Source organism: Cupressus sempervirens, chromosome 11, assembly GCF_028749045.1.
Source record: "Cupressus sempervirens isolate cs-2001-9-10 chromosome 11, ASM2874904v1, whole genome shotgun sequence".
In the NCBI taxonomy this organism is placed as follows: domain Eukaryota; kingdom Viridiplantae; phylum Streptophyta; class Pinopsida; order Cupressales; family Cupressaceae; genus Cupressus; species Cupressus sempervirens.
The window spans coordinates 201,499,177-201,511,322 of NC_143128.1; the positions used below are offsets into that span (position 1 = coordinate 201,499,177).

Here is a 12,146-nt window from a genome sequence, read left to right on the forward strand (position 1 = left end):
GAAGCATAATGATAGCTTGAGTGGACATTTTGGCATAAACAATACATTGGAGTTAGTATAGAGATACTACTTTTTTCCTAAGTTAGCAAGGGATGTACAAAGATATGCTGAGCAATGTGGAATATGTCAAAGAGCTAAAGGTGGTTCAAGAATTGTAGGACTCTATCAACCCTTGCCAATTGCAAATAGGCCTTGGGAATGTGTAAGTATGGACTTGCGAGTGGACTCCCTAAAACCAAATCAGGTATGGGTAGCATTTATGTTGTAGTAGACAAGTTCATTCCATGTAAAACTACTCATGATGCAAGTTATATAGAATATCTCTTCTTCAAGGAGATAGTTTGAATTCATAGACTCCCTTTGAATATTGTGTTTGATAGGGCTAGCAAGTTCATGGGTCATTTTTGGAAAACCTTATGGAAGAGGTTGGGAGCTAATCTTTCTTTTAGTTCAGCATACCATCCTCAAACTAATTGCCAAACTGAGTTCATCAACAAGGTGCTTGGGAACTTGCTAAGGTTCTTAACAAAGGAGTATGGGTAGACTTGGGAACTTGTTATATCTTAGGCTGAATATGCTTATAATGATAGTGTTAATAGAACCATAGGACAAAGTCCTTTTGAGATAGTATATGGTAGAAACCTGAGAGGAGTGGGTGAGTTAAGAAACTTAGGTCCTATGGAGTTAAAAAGTGGACAAGCTGAAGATTTTACCCAAACTATTAAAGAGGTTCAAGAAAAAGTGAAGAAAACTATGGTGGACTCCACTCAAAGAATCATGGCCAAAATGGATGAGAAGAGGAAAGAAGTACAGTTTCAAATTGGGAACTACGTCATCATCCATCTTAACAAAGAAAGATGGAAACAAGGTATACCCACTAAGATCCAAATGAGAAGTGTTGGCCCATGCAATATTTCTAGATAAATATGGAGAGAATGCTTACAAAGTGGACTTGTCATTAGACCCAACCATCTCACTAGTGTTTAATGTGGCAAACCTAATTAGATTTAAGGGAGAAATCAATCCACAAAGTGCAGCTCCACCAAGGGTCCTACAATACCTTGACACCAATGCAATTCCCAAGAAGAAGCTAGCCAAAGATGAGAAAGTATTGGAATCTAGGGTGAAGAAAGCTACAAGGCATCAAGTTTATATGGAACATCTAATTAAATGGAAGGATCTATATATGCTACTTTAGTATGTTAGAAACACTAAATTAAAACAATCAAAAAGCATTTGCATACTAATTTAACATAACTTTATGAGAGACAAAGTGGAGTCCTTAAATGAGAATATGAGCCATGGATAGGCTCTCTCAATGAGGATGATCACTTGATGTAGAGTTGTGTCTAATAGCTAAGATGGCTTGATAATGTATGTATGCTCAAATGCTCAAATGGGCTTCAATGGAGGATTTTTGATAGATTTTGGTGAATGGATTTGATGTAAAAATTGGCTTCTCAAAATGGCATTATAGCTTTACTTTCTAGATTGTGTTGTTTTTGCAAAGGGGAAGGATCCAATTTATAGGCAAGAGGCTTGAGGGATGGAGGGCTAAGATGGAAGGAAAGGAGAAAGCTTATGGAGGGCTTAGATTGAATGAGAGGAGAGCACATGGATTGTGCTTCCTTACAGCCAATCAAGGAGTGACACATGTCACAGGGTGAGAGGATGGAGGAAAGGGCAAGGATGAGTCAAAAAAGGAGGCCCAAGGGATAATATCTTCATAAAGACCCTTCATAAGTGCTTTGTAAGAGCATTGAAAGAGAGTGTAAGAGATATTTGAGGGTCATTTATGTTGGAGGGTGAGGAATTTTGACTTGGGTTGGATTAGGAAGGTTTTAAGCTTGCTTAGGATTGTGCAAATGATTAGAGGATGAATTAGGATGGTTTAGGATTAGCTTAGGGATAGGCATTTGGATGGCAATAAATGAGGGTGGGTGAAGGAGGAGATATTTGTTAACTTTGGCTTCGGTTAGCAAGTCTTAACCCATGTTTAGGGAATGTGACAAGGTTAGGAGGGGATTAGGATTAGGATTAAAGATAAGGATTGACATCTTCTAGAAGATTCTAGGCTTTGGATGAGGATGAAGACTTTCTAGAACAGTCTAGAACTTCCTAGGATGAGGATAAAAAAGGTTTTTTAGAAAATAAATAAAGTTTTATTTATTTCAAGGGTTTGGGTTGAGGAGATATTTATTAAAACATTTTTAATAAACATGATGATTAATATTTAATCTTAATTAAATATTTTGAGTTGGGATTAGGGATAGGAAATGATGGGATTAGCCTTTAATCGAAATTAAAGAAGGATTAGAAGATTTTGGAAGAGGTTATTGGTCTTAAGGAAATTGCCCAAGTTTTGGGCAAAAAATAAATTATTTATTTATTTTGGGATTTTTGGTCAATTTATTAATTAAATAATTAATAAATAAGGAAATAATGTTTAAATAAGATTTAAACATTTTTGGGAGGGATTCCTTAATTAAATATTTTTAATTAAGATAAAGGGATTTAATGGCATACAAAATTAATTAATGATGATGTCATCAGGGATTTTTTCAAAAAATAAAAATATTTTATTTTCTAAAGGGTTTTTAGGTGTCTACAGGATCAACCTGAATTTGAAGCCACCTAGGTTGAGGAAGGACATTTCAAGAAGTTTGGCATTGATCCAACTCTTCTTGACCCCAAAGTGCCTTAGTTTTTACTAAGGGGGGGGAGTATGGTGTAGGAGCACCCTTCCAAGGCTCCCACCATTTCATTTTTGGTGTGATGAACTTCTCTTAAGAAGTATGTGAATAAAATAAGAGCATATAGCTCATGCTTGTTTGTCTAAGCTAGGATAAGTTTTAAAGTTTCCTCCTTGGTATTTGTTGAGAATGGTGCCTTGACCTTGGTTGTTGGCATTATATTGTATTTGTCATTAGTGACAACACTTACTCAATTTTGAATGATTACTGAATTCATCACTTAGTCTACAGTGTATACCAAGAATTTAGTGGTTAACTTGTAGGTTCATCACTTAAGTAGTTCATACCGAGCATTCCTGAAGCTACCAAGTGAGTGTGTAGTCAAGCAGTTCATACCAAGCATTCCTAAATCTATCGAGTGGGTATGTAGCCCAATAGTATCTATCGAGCATATAGTTTTCATCAAGATTCATAGTGTTTACAGAGTAATGAAAGTGTAGTATTTACTGAGTGAAAGCAAGGTAAATGAAGGATTCAATTTTTACTAAGTGACACTATATCTACCGAGTCTCCAATGGTTACTGAGTTCCAAGCTACATTGTGTGTTTAGTATGGACCGAGCCTTCACTTCTACCAAGTGCATGATGATGTTGAGTAATGCAGTGGATGCCGAGTATCAGAAGGTTACCAAGTCAGCTTGAAGAACCCAAGTTTTCTACTGTTTGGTCGACTCAGTAATATTTTGTTCACTTGTGTTTTGGCCGACCTTGCAATTGTAATTATTGGAATGGTATATATGTAATATGTTATATCATTTACAATGTATGTGATGTATCAAAAAAAAAGACATGTAATGCTTTGAGAAGAATGAAAATGAATTAGCAACAAAGCAGAGTATTCAGCAAGGTCTACAAGGAGTAGTAAAGATTCATCAGTCAGAAGAGGTGATATGTACTTCAAGGATCTAATTAGCAATCAAGTTGTAAGTAGATCCACTATTTCATCCTAACAGGTGAATCAGTTTTGTAAATCCTTTAACAGGGTAGACTTAACAATCTTTGTATAAATCTCCTAACAGAGTGCATACTTTATTGTATGTTTGTAAATCCTCTAACAAGGTGGACCTAGCAGTCCTTTGTACTCCTAATAGGGCAGATCACTAGAAGTGGTCAATGTAAGCCTTAACAGGCTAATTCATACTGCAATAACAAAGTTTTGTGGGTATTATCCCCACCCCAATTTTACTTTCTATTTGGAAGGTTTTTGGGTTACCAAATCATTGTGTACATGTGCTATGAATGTTTGATCTCTCATATATGCAATAGATTAGATGAATGAATGGCAAATAGTATATATGGTTAAAGTGTTGAATTCTTTAAAGTTTTGAAGTTACTGATTCACCCCTCCCCTCTCAATAACCTATCATATCTTGAATATTTCCAACATTGGTTTGGTATCATTCTTAGTTCTTTTTTGGTGAAAGTTTGAGTTAGGACTCTTTATTTCATTTTAAGCATATGTGTGCATTAAAAAGAACTTCCAAGGTGGGCTACTTTCTTACAAGATCAAAGTGCATAAACAATGCAATGTTATGTAAAATCTATCACCATAGGGAATAAACATTGTCAAGAGTTTGGAGGTCTTAGGTGAAGCAAGGTGGTACTCCCAAGGATTTTTGGGGAAGATCTAACATGTTCATAAAAGTTGGAAACAAATAATTCTACCCGAGTAATAAAAATTGCTTAAAAGTTGCTAGCAACTTTTCAACTTTCTTCATTTTATTGCAAAAATACCTACTTTGTAAAATGTCTTAGAATAAAGGCTTAAATCTATCCATACACCAAAAGGGAGGATATTTTAACCTATAAAATCCCTAAACCAAATGTGGTTATTGTATTGATATTTTTGCAGTACGAATACAATAGTCTGTGCATGATTTTTCAGCAATAATACTAATTTTTGCCTTGTTTGGAAACAATTTTATGTTGTGTTTTTAATTTGGTTGGATGATATAGTTTTTATATTATGCATTCTTCATTATCCATGCATTATATTAGATCTATGATCAATTTTATAAGTGTTTTGTAAATTTTTTTAAAGGTAATAGTGTGTTATCCAGTTTTGACTTCTCTACAATGAAAGGGTTGTAGCTCTTGTTTTCACCATGAGATTTCCATGGCCTTTTGGATTCCAAGACTATAGACCCTAGCATAAATTATCATGCAAGAAGGGTCCTAGAAAATTTGTGCAAATAATTCTTTCACAAAGCCCTAGGTGAGCTAGGCAATGCCCGACTAGGAGCAATCAGCAGAGAAGTAGTTCTCAAGAGCAAAGCATGAAGATTCAAGACTTTCCCTTCTAAGGGATTTAATAGGGGTATTAGAAGGTTATTTCTTAAAGAGAATGATTCTTGATTAAGTGTGGAAGATTTCTTAAAAGTGGGGACAATAGGCAGCCATATAAACCCTCCAAAATCGTCATTTTCTCCATAATTGTTGTACGATCTTTTGGCATCTTGAGACCCTAAAAATATTTGAGTATGGATCCCATGTAAAAAAATTTATTAATGAAATATGTTTTTAATCTCTAATACAAAAGAGTTATCAGCCCTATAAATCTAGGTGGAGGCCTAACTAGGAGCTCTTCTAGTAGCCCTTTGTGAAGAAATCAAGTAATCGGGTCGGAACCCATTATCACCATCCATTCAAGCATACTAAAAGTATTACAATAACACCTTAAAACTCATCAAAACAATGGTTGTACTATGGATTACTATGGAACCTTGGTAGACCTACATATACCTTTTGGAAGAATTGCATTCCTAGGAGAATAAGTGAGTCATAGAGCAAGATATGATCATATCACTTGGTGGGGAGGTTAGGAAAGCTCAAGGGATGTTCTAAGGAGTAGTAAATCCTATATACCAAGTTAGGTTTTAAGAGAACACCAAGATCTTAGTGTGGATTAGTGGCATAGACTGGTTAATCTATCCTTAACTATCCCCATCAGAATGGAGATTCAAGTGGACACATGTCATTTCCAGATCAAATCTGCTATTCCATTCTTCTTCAACATCTTTCTCTTTCTCATCCATTATAAGGGTTCCAATTTTTCACTGTGAGACTAGTAGGTTGGTGGTTTTTATTGTGAGACTACATTGTTGGTTCTAGTTTGTCTATGAGACCACATTGTTGGATCTAGAGCTGTGATTCCACCACATTCTTTAGCATATATCTATTGTATGAATAGTAGTAGAGAAGATAATATAGTTAGTTATGATCTACTTAATGATTTTTTGAGTTGTTTTGCATGCATCTGAATGTAAAGTTTCAAAGAAATGAATACAAATGAGTAGGAATCTCTTATTTCATTCTAATTCTCATCTCCTATCTCTATAATCTGCAAGCTTATGTGGTTTAAGGACAAATTTGAGACTCATTTACATCCCCTTAAGGTTGTATGTCTAATATATTTTTCTATTGGAACAAAGGGCCAAGTAAATTATTGGTGTGTTTGATAGTGTTGCTATTTATTTTGAGAAGGATACTTCATGAGAATGAGGTCTTTATGAACACTTATATCTAATTCACAAAGTGATAAGAAAGATCTGATATCGTGATGTATGGAATATTTCATTGGTATCATAGATGTATGTGATTCATTTGTGGAATTTACCAATAGATAAGGCACTAATCAACTACACGATCAACTTTTTCTTACTACTGCATATTTGGGGCTTTGCTGAAATTAACATCATTAATCAAATATCTTTCCCTTTAATGTTGAAAGAACTAAAATGTGATACCCTCACTTAGCTTAGCAAATTCTTTGCCATGTTTTTAGCTATTTAATGTCTGAGATCTATGCATAAGTTTCAAAAGATTAATCATTTTATCTGTTTTATTTAGATTCAGTCTATGCTTTAATAATTGCTACCATATGAAGAATCTAATAGGTACACCCATGTAGGTTTTGCAAAGTCTGAAGTAGAAGAAGAGTCTAGCCTTATAGTTGGCCCTGTATCTAAAAGGGTATGTTAAAGATGGGAAGTAGATGCCCCTAGATGTATCTTGTTCTCATTGAGGTAATTTGAAATTGTAGTGTTTCAAAACACCAACAATATGGCAACTCCATTAGGGAGTCTATGAAGAAATTAATTGTTAAAAGTACTAAAATCTTTAGTATATATAGCATTTTTAGAATCTATATGATAGACAAACCTTGAGAATTTGAAAATGATTCAATATAGTAGGAAGGATTTTCTACAACAATAAGGTTATGAAGTGTTTTCCATTTCTTTTCTAAATTTTCATGTCTCCCAATAATGTTTTATCCATTTGCAATAGTAGCTTTGAGGTTGAGTGTAAATTGTATTGTTAAGAGTGTTCATCTTCAATCAATTCAACTAGATTTTGTTTTCAAAGTGTTGTTGTAAAATCAAAGTCAAGAATAAATTAAAGGTTTTGTTCTCTTTTCAAGTTTGTAAATCTACAAGAGTGGTTTTATGGTTTGCATTTCTCCTACATCTAAAGGATTGGTTTAGATTTTTAAGGTGACAAATTATGTTTTATTTCTCACAAAGTGTGAGTGGTGACTCTAAATCTCTATACCAGTTGTTTCCAAGTTGATTTCATTGCAATATTTTGAAAGACTTTTAGTTGTATGGGAAAATCTAAAGCTTTTGGTAGTTTCTTGAAAAGGAAGTATATGTTTTTGATAAGTTTTGAAGTGTTGGTGTATCTACTATTATAAGAAAGTGAAGTGTTAAAAAGTAAATCATAGTAGTGATTTCTTTATCCTCTTGCAAGGAGGCAGCAGCTCTAGAAAGTTTTATCAATGGTGCAAAGGATTTTTAGTATGCACTTGTGTCAAATTAGTAGATCAAAGTATTGCATCAGCACTTGAGATATTTTGATTTTCATGTTTCTCTTTCATGGAAGTCAAGTGTTAAAAGTGGTTGCCTCTATTCAGTTATTTTCAGCACTAGAATAAAGAGGTAGAAATTTTGTTTTAAGATAGAGTCAAATCTCAGATCTGAGATTAGTTTGGTAAGTTCTGAAAGTTTGGAAACTATAGTTAACTACATTGCTATGTCGAATAGATGGATCTACAATAAGATTATTAGTGTTATAAGAATTGAAGTAGGAATTACTCAAGGCCTAAATGTTGAACAATGTTATCTAAGGCTTAAATTAGTAATAAGCAAGATGCCTTTTCATTCTAGACCTAAGGAATCTTCCCTACCTAGCATTTTCCTTGATGTTCTAGTGCCTAATTTAGTTAATTGGCTAGCACCTATAAGATTACAAAAGTTTTTGCAAGTTGAAAGATTCATTAAGGAGATTGAAAGTGATAATTATAGAGTTCAAGATATATCTTCTAATGATAATAATGAGTGTATTGAAATTCAAGGTAGTAATGAATGTAATGAATCTATAGAGAAAGATGATTTGTCTTCTAAATGTGAAAAGGTAGATTCAAATGATTGCAATTAGCATGAGGAAGATGCATATGAAAGTGAAAATAAACTTCGTTATGGTGAATATGAAGTTGAGTAATTATATGATAGTAGTGGAGGTAGTTCTTCCTATGATGAGAATGAATGTTGTAATAATGTTGATTTTCTAGATTTTTTACTAATGATTTTGATTTTGTAAGTTCTTCATGTCATCCAGATGATAATCATAGTCAGGAGAAGGTTTGTGAGTCAGTCTTCTTGAGTCCTAATAAAATTTCAGCTTTGTTGGCTCATGATTTTGAAAATCATGTAAGTGTCTCTAAGCATGTCCATATTTTCCCTCATAATCTTTCTTCATTTAGTCAAGTTACTTCCCCAAAATTTGATGTGAAAAGAGATGTAGAATCTAAACAATCTTAGTCAAATTTTGGAGGTGTATATGATAGTACCTCAAATGTCTTTGCACATTATGACTTGTTGGATGCAAGGGATGTTAGTGAAGGGAAACTTGACACTGTTTTAGATTCTTCTTATGTTGGTAATGTTGCAATATGTTTTGATGTTTCATGTGATGAAGAGGAAAATAGTGAAAGTTTTCAATCTGGATCTGATTTAATGAGTAACATGATTGCAAGTGGGCAGCAATCAGATTTCGCACACTCTTCACATCCAGTTACACAAGGTGAGTTACAAAATTTTGACACATGCAACTCTTTGAACAAAGTAGAATATGAATAATTTGTCTTTTTGGTTGAATGCATGCAGCAGTCATATTATGTAGATGAAATTTTTAAGATTGATTCTAATTTACATGAGCATGTTGACCTAGATTGATTCTAGTTTACATCAAAATTATGACCCATATTTTCATAGTGAGCATGATATAGATTCAGTTTTACCAAGTGATTTGATTCAAAATGCTAATGTAACTGGTGAAACTAATAGAAGAGATATTTCCAGCTTACCTCATGAAATTTCAGATGAAAATCAAATATATGATAGAGGTAAGAAGTTTTGATAAGTTTGGTGGCACGAGGCCATCGCTTGTATAGTTTAGGAGTAGTTTTTTCTTTCAATAAAGTTGCTCATGAGAATTTTTTGATGTCAAGTGTGTGGTATGCTTCTTCCAAAGATCTAAAAAAATTTCATTCCCACAAACATGCATCCCTAGATAGAGTTACTATTGGGACTCAAAATTGAAGCCCGATTTTGTGTACCATCCTAAAAATCAAGCCCTACAAGAGCTTTTTAATGTATGCATACCCAATTGTTCGTTCAAGACCTTATACATGTTTAATGTTTCTAACACCTTACATTCAGCATATCCACTTGTCCCATGAAGATAAATTTCCATTCTGAGTCATTATGTGAAGTTCTATTTTGAGGAATGTCCAAATCTACATTTTTTCCCAAGTGTCAAACAGTGACATGAGGTCATGTTTACAATTAGATATCTCACACTCAGTTATGTTTCATGACTCACCACTTTCATAGTGTTTAGTATCCATACTAAAGAACTTATATTTTAGATTTCAAGTAGTATCAATATGTTTTGAATAGGTTTTTAATCCCTCAAAGTTAGTTGTTTATTATTGTCATGCTGATGTAAATTATTTAAAATTCTGGGAGTCCCTATTTTACTTGTTATAACTTTGACCCATTTGACCAAAATGAGATAATTACTTTTGCATTGCATTCTAGAGGTCAAAGAATTGTTATGTTTCAATTTTGATCTTGTGATGAATCTTTTTGATAAGTTATTGAATGTGATTCCAAATGTAATTTGTAAAGTTTTACTGGTGTCAGTAAATGCAAATTGGTCGATACCCTTGTTCATGATGTCATAACTTTGAATCTATGAGAGGTGAGACCGAATGGATTATATCATTATGTTCTATTCTAAAAATTATTTTAAGTGTGTTGGTTTGCAAGTCTTGACGAATCCGTCTGCACACTTTCCTAGGTCCATTCCATTTGCAAAAATCACTTTTCTGCCACTATTCCTAGTTCTAAAAATCTGAGTAGCCCACTTTGGATTCTTTCCAAATGTGCCCAATTATTCTTTATGAGCCCAAATCCAATATTTATGTTGTCCTCATGATATTGAACCAATGCCCCAATATTTGTCTCCCCAAGTCTTAGTATGTCTTATTTTCAAAGCCAAATCCAAATGTGTTTTATGATTTTCTAACATATTTTCTTGTAGGCCATTATAAGAGGGCAACTTTAACAGTCAATATCTTCTAACTGAGAATTTTCCCTAATATAATATTTAACAAGGTGCAAGAATGTGGAACAAAGAATTAGTATGTCAGATTTCAAAGCCTAGTCAAGTGTTTGTTGTAGTTTTTAAGGCCAGACAAAGGAACTCTTGGCACGAAACTGGTAGTTTGTAGGAAAGGTTGAAGATTAGTTTTAAATGATGTGATAGATATTGAATTTCGATTGAATTTGTATCAGATGACTAATGGATCAATTTGACACTACAATTTTTTGAAAAAAAAAAAAAAAAATTTAGTCAGACCCACTTTGGGGGCCTGACTAAATTTATCATATGAGTAAGACATCAGAAATTGAAAATGATCAATATAGGTGATTATAGTAATTATGAAAATTAAATTTTTTTGAATGGATATCTCACCATTGGAGATCAAAAGGTGTCAAAGCCAATTTTAAGCTAGTTAAGTGCCCATTCAAAAAATGTTTGACCAATTTTGGTCTATAATTATGGGTTTTAATTGGCATTGCTATCGAAGCATTCATTGTCTTAATTCTCTTTAAGTTGTCAATATGGCTCACTGCTTGGAGAAAATCAAGAAGAATGCTGAAAAAGATACTCATAACCTAGATCCCACTAGTCCCAAAGGAGATTGAGGAAGTAAAAGTTGTCAGGAAATGGGTTAATAATTTTCCCATGGCAAATGGTCTCCTCTTTACTATTCAGGGAAAGTCTCGTGATAGAGATTTAGATAAGGCTTTGATGTGTGCAAGGGTCAAGAGTTATAACATAGATAAAATTAGTTCAGGGGGATCTATAGCTAAACAAAAGGGTAGAAACCCATAATCAAGAGATGAGAGGAGCTCAGGGACACATTCTATTTACAAAGACTCTTCATCTTATGCAATGAGTACATCCTCATTAATGAGTGGCTTGCCTAAAGTGTCACATCTTGGATATGGTAGCTGGTCAACTCTAAGGGACCTTGATAATATTGCTACAGATTATTTTGCAAAGGAGAATATATTGGGTGAAGGTGGGTATGGAATTGTTTACAAGGGTCAACCTACAAATGGAAACATGGTTGGAGTTAAGAACCTTTTCAACAATTTAGGACAAGCCGAGAAAGAATTCAAAGTGGAAGTAGAGGCCATTGGTCATGTGTGACATAAAAATCTTGTCAGACTGCTTGGATAATGTGTAGAAGGAACTCATAAGATCTTGGTATATGAGTATGTTAGTAATGGCAACTTGAAGCAATGGCTTCATGGAACTTTGAGGCACCAAGGCATTTTAACTTGGGATAAATTAGATGCAGGACATTTTTTGACGAGAAGTATATTCAAAACAAGATGTAAAATTATTGGAAATATTGTAAAGTGATCATTCATAGTGGTATTTTAGATAATTTGGCTTATGAGGAACTAGTAAACAATTTGAAGTTGTAGAGTTTGAGACATCCAAACCCTTATCATGTTGCTTGGATTTAGGATGAGCTAAAATTGTTGGGTGAATAATGCCTTATGAAATTAAAGATTAGTAATTACCATGATGATGTTTTGTGTGATATTGTGCATATGAATTGTTATCATAGTCTATTAGGTAGACCTTGGCAATATGCTAGACAAGCATTGCATGATGATAGATTGAATTAGTATATTATTTGGGAAAATGGGAAGAAGTGTATTTTGTTAACTTCGATTAAGAAACTTGAAATAAAAAATTGTACTATAGAAAGAGTTTTTTGGTGGATGGAAATCAACTTGTTAAAGATATG

General features: G+C 33.6%; 1 pseudogene; it reads left to right on the forward strand.

Annotated features, from left to right (window-relative positions):
* The first annotated feature begins 8,775 nt into the window (after positions 1–8,775).
* Positions 8,776–11,752, forward strand: LOC149528879 (putative receptor-like protein kinase At2g42960 pseudogene; annotated as a pseudogene).
* Positions 11,753–12,146: the final 394 nt, after the last annotated feature.